The sequence below is a fragment of the Neomonachus schauinslandi genome, chromosome 10 (assembly GCF_002201575.2).
Source record: "Neomonachus schauinslandi chromosome 10, ASM220157v2, whole genome shotgun sequence".
In the NCBI taxonomy this organism is placed as follows: Eukaryota; Metazoa; Chordata; class Mammalia; order Carnivora; family Phocidae; genus Neomonachus; species Neomonachus schauinslandi.
In genome coordinates this window covers 66,079,662-66,087,614 of record NC_058412.1, presented here as the reverse complement: position 1 = coordinate 66,087,614, position 7,953 = coordinate 66,079,662, and the positions used below count along the sequence as shown (strand labels likewise).

General features: G+C 41.0%; 1 pseudogene; it reads left to right on the top strand.

Annotated features, from left to right (window-relative positions):
- Nucleotides 1-482: 482 nt before the first annotated feature.
- Nucleotides 483-993, top strand: LOC110590413 (annotated as a pseudogene).
- The last annotated feature ends 6,960 nt before the right edge of the window (nucleotides 994-7,953 follow it).

The window sequence follows — 7,953 nt, the reverse complement described above, 5'->3', positions numbered from 1 at the left end:
AGGGTGGGGCTGGGGTAGTACTTATCTTCACTTAGTTTAGCTAAACTAAATTGAGCTTGCAGGATTGCTTTTACTTGACGATATAGAAGTACGTAATACTATTTAGCTAGCTTCTCCATTCTCTAATCTGTCATAAACTTTCATTAGGAAATCTTGTGCAGCTTTTATGGAAGAATATGTATCTCCCTCTTCATTGGAGCTTCTAGCAAGTTTTATGTTGGGCTCTAAATCGCAAATGAAGCACGGTTTTATTTCAAGAAAGAAATAGAAGTTAAAAACCAAACAAATCTTTAACTCCAAGTTCTGTTTTCAGGATGCTAGACTATTCTCTGATTAATCAGTGCCTGGAATCTGCAACCACCATTGGGGTGACATAGTTTTACACTTGCAGGTGGTTTAAAGAACCCATTGGAGGGCACCACGTTGGTGTCTTTGCTGCTGCTGAGGGTGGTGGTGGTGTGTTCGAGCAACTAGACTTGAGCATGGAGGCACACAGCATCCTCAGCAAACAAGCATTCAATGTCCACTTCTTTGGAACAGGAACTCACGTGACGTTGACAGGACCAGCACGTGACGAGCCAAATATTTATGATTTCAAAACTACTTAAGATTAAATGTACAATGATTTCCTTAGGAAAGACAGAAGGACATTTTACGTATATTGGACAGAAATAAGAGAATCAAACCCTGGCCAGAAATGTTCCAGAATGGCAAAGATCTGTTTGATCTGCTCCTCACCTGTGAAGAGAGAGTGAATGACCAGACGGTTGAAGATCTGAATTCCAGAGACAGGAGATCTGCCAGCCTATGCTTGTGAGCAACGTGGACATCCAGAACCACGATGGAGAGGCCACCCTAGAGACATTCTTCATCCATGAGCTATGCCAGTGCATTCAGCACAGGGGGGATGTGCAGAATTAAATTGATGAGCTGCTGCAGGATTTGGAGGAGAGCTACATGGCCTTCCTGCACATAGTCGCCTGCTTCCAATGACCTGCCTAGCCTAGTGCCTGGCGGGCCATCTACCCTCCTGAACCCATCTTCTTGAGCTTCCTCTTGGTAATGCTTTTTCCTTCCTGATATTTGTTTTTCCATTTAGGTATTCTGCCAGTGGATGGTAGTAATACCCAAATAAACTGTACCTATGAAATGAGAATATCCACATAAATGCTAGATTAAAAACAATCAAATTTTTTTTCTATCTCACTCACTTTTACTTATGAGTGGGATTTTGATTATAAAGATTTTTTCTTTAACCAAAAAAGAAAACAATGGTCTATAGTACATTTCCCCTGTACATCTGTCTTTCTTTGTGGTTTCTTCTCCTCCCCCCACCCCCAAGCTTGCTGGAATGTTCAAATACCCTGAATAAAGCAGTGGACTTTATCTTATTAGGAAAGTAAGAAAATTAAAAAATAAAGAAGCTGTTGGACTAGAAGGGTGCGGGCAATCCCCCTAACCCCATTCTCCATTTAAACCAGCTCTGAAGATTCACCCTTCCCTATACCTTGGATACAATTTTGATCAGCTCTCAATTTCAGATAATTCTTAGATAAGAAAAAATCTAGTCCACATTAGAGGGTCCACGTTTGAGATGGTGTTGCTCTTAAAAGGGGCAGGCACCCTTTAAATCCAAGCCACTTTCCTCCTGTAGGATTGTACTTTGTCCAACTCCCACCCCACATCCACATCGGCTCTGAATATGGCTCCCTCTTGGGACTGCATCTCTCTCTCCTGCCCTTCCCTCCCTTGGCTCTGCCATCTGTGGCTAATGTAGCCACAGCCTTTCACTTAGAGCATTTTTTTTTTAAAGATTTTATTTATTTGACAGAGAGAGTGAGAGAGCACAAGCAGGGGGAACAGTAGAGGGAGAGGGAGAAGCAGGCTTCCCGCCGAGCAGGGAGCCTGATGCGGGGCTTGATCCCAGGACGCTGGGATCATGATCTGAGCCGAAGGCAGATGCTTAACCATCTGAGCCACCCAGGCGCCCCTCACTTAGAGCATTTTCAAAGTGAGACAGTTCCCATGTACCCCCAAATTTCAAGCTCTCCAAGTGATTCTCTTAAAAACCTCCTCCTCTGAGGGATAAGAACTCCCATGTTGCCTCATGCATGTGGGCTTGGGGGAAAGGAAATGCATAGCAACACAGGGAACAGACCTCACCACCTGCTTCTTCCACCTCAGTGAATTTTTCATCAACTCATATAGTCTGGAGGAGGATGATACCTTAGGACTGACAGAACTGGTTCCTCAGTGTTTTTTTTTTTTTTTTAAGATTTTATTTATTTATTTATTTGAGAGAGTGAGAGAGAGAAAGAGCACAAGAGGGGGGAGCGGGAGAGGGAGAAGCAGACTCCCTGCTGAGCAGGGAGCCCGATGCGGAACTCGATCCCGGGACTCCAGGATCATGACCTGAGCTGAAGGCAGTCGCTTAACCAACTGAGCCACCCAGGCGCCCCGGTTCCTCAGTGTTTTAACAATTCAGAAAAGTGCACGCCTTTAGAGCATGGGAAGTACTTGACATCTGTTACGCAAACAATAGAGGCCTCAGCTGAACCTGAGAGTCTGCTGCCAGTCATTTTTTTTTTTTAAGATTTTATTTATTTATTTGAGAGAGAGAATGAGAGAGAGAGAGCATGAGAGGGGGGAGAGTCAGAGGGAGAAGCAGACTCCCCGCCGAGCAGGGAGCCCGATGCGGGACTCGATCCCGGGACTCCAGGATCATGACCTGAGCCGAAGGCAGTTGCTTAACCAACTGAGCCACCCAGGCGCCCTGCTGCCAGTCATTTTAACAGATTTATTTGTCAGTTTGTTTGCCACACTCAACTGTCCCTCTTCATTTCACCCATAGACCCTGAAATATTATAAGAAAGTCTCTGTCTAGGTAACAGATGGTTGAACCAGAGATGGACTTCTGACCCTGGTGACCAATCCAAAGACTGATCCAAGGTGGTTCTTTCCTGAGAACTTTTTTTAAACATCTTTTAAAGATTTTATGTATTTATTTCAGGGAGGGAGGAGGGGAGGTTGGAAAAGAGAGAGAGAGAGCAGGAGCAGTGGGGAAGGGCAGAGGGAGAGGGAGAAGCAGACTCCCCACTGAGCAGGGAGCCTGCCTGGGATCATGACCTGAGCCAAAGGCCAAAGGCCTTTCTCCACCTACTGAACCACCCAGGTGCCCCTCTCCTGAGAACTTGGACTGAGACTTAACTGAAAGTTAATTCAGAGTCAGGAGTGAGAGTCCTAATGGGCAAACTGATAGTGAGTAAGCAGAAGGAAGCACAAGGAAGTGGGAAAGCATATAGCAGAGAGGCGCAGAGAGCAGTGTCTAGTGCCTTTCCATTTCCTGGGATGCATTGTACCATACTCTCTGCATTTGTTTCTGTAAGATTCTCTTAAGTTCTTTTTCTATGGCCCCTGCTTTCACTTTAGCTGCTTGAATGAGAAATGTCTGTTCCTTGCAAACAAATAAACAGACTAGCATCATAAATTTGTAAAATGTTATTTTTTTTCATTTGCCCCTTCTTTTTATTGAGTGGTTGTAGTTCTCATTATTAAATTTTGAGAGTTCTTTATAAATTCTGGATTCAAATCCTTTATCAGATATATGATTTGCATATATTCTCACCTAGTTTGTGGCTTATCTTTTCATTTTCTTAAAGATGTCTTTCAAAGAGAAGTTTTGAATTTTGATGAAGGCAGATTAGTCCATTTCTTTCTCTTTTTTTTTATGAATAGCACATTTGGTGTTGTAAGCAAAGAAATCTTTGTTTAAAGTGAAGTCACAAAGATTTTCTCCTAAGCTTTCTTCTAGAAGTTTTATAGTTTTATTATATTTTACATTTAGGTCCATGATTTATTTTTGGTTAATTTTTGAACATAGTGCAGGGTTTGTTTTGGGGAGGATGGGGCACATGAATATCCAATTGTTTCAATACTATTTATTGAGAAGATTCCACTGAATTGCTTCTGAGACTTTGTCAAAAAAACCAGTTAATCACACATATGTGTGGCTCTAGTCCATTTCACTGCATGTGATTATTACTATGGCTTGTCTATTTTCTATTTGTCCAATCTATTGTTTTCTTCGGTTGTTTCTTTCCTGCCTTCTTTTAAGGCAAATAGAATATAATTTTAGTATTTCTCTTTTTTTTAATTTATCAGCTTTTTAGTTATATCTCTTTGTATTAAAAAAAGTTATTTTCTTTTTTTCTTTATCAAAGAGGAAAATAGTTTAATTGCAAAATCAATTTTCTTTTTTTTTATTCTTATGTTAATCCCCATACATTACATCATTAGTTTTAGATGTAGTGTTCCATGATTCATTGTTTGTGCATAACACCCAGTGCTCCATGCAGAATGTGCCCTCCTCAATACCCATTACCAGGCTAACCCATCCTCCCATCCCCCTCCCCTCTAGAACCCTCAGTTTGTTTTTCAGAGTCCATCGTCTCACATGGTTCGTCTACCCCTCCGATTTCCCCTGCTTCATTCTTCCCCTCCTGCTACCTTCTTCTTCTTCTTTTTTTTTCTTAACATATATTGCATTATTTGTTTCAGAGGTACAGATCTGAGATTCAACAGTTTTGCACAATTCACAGCGCTTACCAGAGCACATACGCTCCCTAGTGTCTATCATCCAGTCACCCCATCCCTCCCACCCCACCCCCCACTCCAGCAACCCTCAGTTTGTTTCCTGAGATTAAGAATTCCTCATATCAGTGAGGTCATATGATACATGTCTTTCTCTTTTTGACTTATTTCGCTCAACATAATACCCTCCAGTTCCATCCACGTCGTTGCAAATGGCAAGATCTCATTCCTTTTGATGGCTGCATAATATTCCATTGTGTATATATACCACCTCTTCTTTATCCATTCATCTGTCGATGGACATCTTGGCTCTTTCCACAGTTTGGCTATTGTGGACATTGCTGCTATAAACATCGGGGTGCACGTACCCCTTCGGATCCCTACATTTGTATGTTTGGGGTAGTGCAATTGCTGGTGGTATGGTAGCTCTATTTTCAACTTTTTGAGGAACCTCCATACTGTTTTCCAGAGTGGCTGCACCAGCTTGCATTCCCACCAACAGTGTAGGAGGGTTCCCCTTTCTCCGCATCCCCGCCAACATCTGTCGTTTCCTGACTTGTTAATTTTAGCCATTCTGACTGGTGTGAAGTGATATCTCATTGAGGTTTTGATTTGGATTTCCCTGATGCCGAGTGATATTGAGCACTTTTTCATGTGTCTATTGGCTATTTGGATGTCTTCTTTGGAAAAATGTCTGTTCATGTCTTCTGCCCATTTCTTGATTGGATTCTTTGTTCTTTGGGTGTTGAGTTTGATGAGTTCTTTATAGATTTTGGATACTAGCCCTTTATCTGATATGTCATTTGCAAATATCTTCTCTCATTCTGTCGGTTGTCTTTTGGTTTTGTTGACTGTTTCCTTTGCTTTGCAAAAGCTTTTTATCTTGATGAAGTCCCAATAGTTCATTTTTGCCCTTGCTTCCCTTGCCTTTGGCGATGTTTCTAGGAAGAAGTTGCTGCGGCTGAGGTCGAAGAGGTTGCTGCCTGTGTTCTCCTTTAGGATTTTGATGGACTCCTGTCTCACATTGAGGTCTTTCAACCATTTTGAGTCTATTCTTGTGTGTGATGTAATGAAATGGTCCAGTTTCATTCTTCTGCATGTGGCTATCCAATTTTCCCAACACCATTTGTTGAAGAGACTGTCTTTTTTCCATTGGACATTCTTTCCTGCTTTGTCAAAGATGAGTTGACCATAGAGTTGAGGGTCCATTTCTGGGCTCTCTATTCTGTTCCATTGATGTGTGTGTCTGTTTTTGTGCCAGTACCATACTGTCTTGATGATGACAGCTTTGTAATAGACCTGGAAGTCCGGAATTGTGATGCCGCCAGCTTTGCTTTTCTTTTTCAACATTCCTCTGGCTATTCGCGGTCTTTTCTGGTTCCATACAAATTTTACGATTATTTGTTCCATTTCTTTGAAAAAAGTGGATGTTATTTTGATGGGGATTGCATTGAATGTGTAGATTGCTCTAGGTAGCAATGGGATCGACTCCTTAATTTCTCTTTCTTCTGTCTTGTTGTTGGTGTATAGGAATGCCACTGATTTCTGTGCATTGATTTTATATCCTGCCACTTTACTGAATTCCTATATGAGTTCTAGCAGTTTTGGGGTGGAGTCTTTGGGGTTTTCCACATAAAGTATCATATCATCTGCAAAGAGTGAGAGTTTGACTTCTTCTTTACCAATTTGGATGCCTTTTATTTCTTTTTGTTTTCTGATTGCTGTGGCTAGGACTTCCAATACTATGTTGAATAGCAGTGGTGATAGTGGACATCCCTGCCGCATTCCTGACCTTAGGGGGAAAGCTCTCAGTTTTTCCCCATTGAGAATGATATTCGCTGTAGGTTTTTCATAGATGGCTTTTATGATATTGATGTATGTACCCTCTATGCCTATACTCTGAAGAGTTTTGATCAAGAAAGGATGCTGTACTTTGTCAAATGCTTTTTTCTGCATCTATTGAGAGGATCATATGATTCTCGTTCTTTCTTTTGTTAATGTATTGTATCACATTGATTGATTTGCGGATGTTGAACCAACCTTGCAGCCCAGGGATAAATCCCACTTGGTCGTGGTGAATAATCCTTTTAATGTACTGTTGGATCCTATTGGCTAGTATTTTGGTGAGAATTTTTGCATCCATGTTCATCAGGGATATTGGTCTGTAATTCTCCTTTTTGATGGGGTCTTTGTCTGGTTTGGGGATCAAGGTAATGGTGGCCTCATAAAACGAGTTTGGAAGTTTTCCTTCCATATCTATTTTTTGGAACAGTTTCAGAAGAATAGGTATTAATTCTTCTTGAAATGTTTGGTAGAATTCCCCTGGGAAGCCATCTGGCCCTGGGCTTTTGTTTGTTGGGAGATTTTTGATGACTGCTTCAATTTCCTTAGTGGTTATAGGTCTGTTCAGGTTTTCTATTTCTTCCTGGTTCAGTTTTGGTAGTTGATACATCTCTAGGAATGCATCCATTTCTTCCAGGTTATCTAATTTGCTGGCATAGAGTTGCTCATAATATGTTCTTATAATTGTTTGTATTTCTTTGGTGTTGGTCTCTCCTCTTTCATTCATGATTTTGTTGATTTGGGTCATTTCTCTTTTCTTTTTGATAGATCTGGCCAGGGGTTTATCAATCTTGTTAATTCTTTCAAAGAACCAGCTCCTAGTTTCTACTGTTCTTTTAGTTTCTATTTCATTGATTTCTGCTCTGATATTTATTATTTCTCTTTTCCTGCTGGGTTTAGGTTTATTTGCTGTTCTTTCTCCAGCTCCTTTAGGTGGAGGGTTAGGTTGTGTACTTGAGACCTTTCTTGTTTCTTGAGAAAGGCTTGTATTGCTATATACTTTCCTCTTCGGACTGCGTTTGCTGCATCCCAAAGATTTTGAATAGTTGTGTTTTCATTTTCATTGGTTTCCATGAATTTTTTAAATTCTTCTTTAATTTCCTGGTTGACCCATTCATTCTTCAGTAGGATGCTCTTTAGCCTCCATGTATTTGAGTTCTTTCTGACTTTCCTCTTGTGATTGAGTTCTAGTTTCAAAGCATTGTGGTCTGAAAATAGGCAGGGAATGATCCCAATCTTTTGGTACCGGTTGAGACCTGATTTATGACCTAGGATGTGATCGATTCTGGAGAATGTTCCATGGGCATTAGAGAAGCATGTATATTCCGTTGCTTTGGGATGTCTGTGAAGTCCATTTGGTCCAGTGTGTCATTTAAAGTCTTTATTTCCTTGTTGATCTTTTGCTTAGATGATCTGTCCATTTCAGTGAGGGGGGTGTTAAAGTCCCCCACTATTATTGTATTGTTGTCAATGTGTTTCTTTGCTTTTGTTATTAGTTGCCTTATATAATTGGCCACTCCC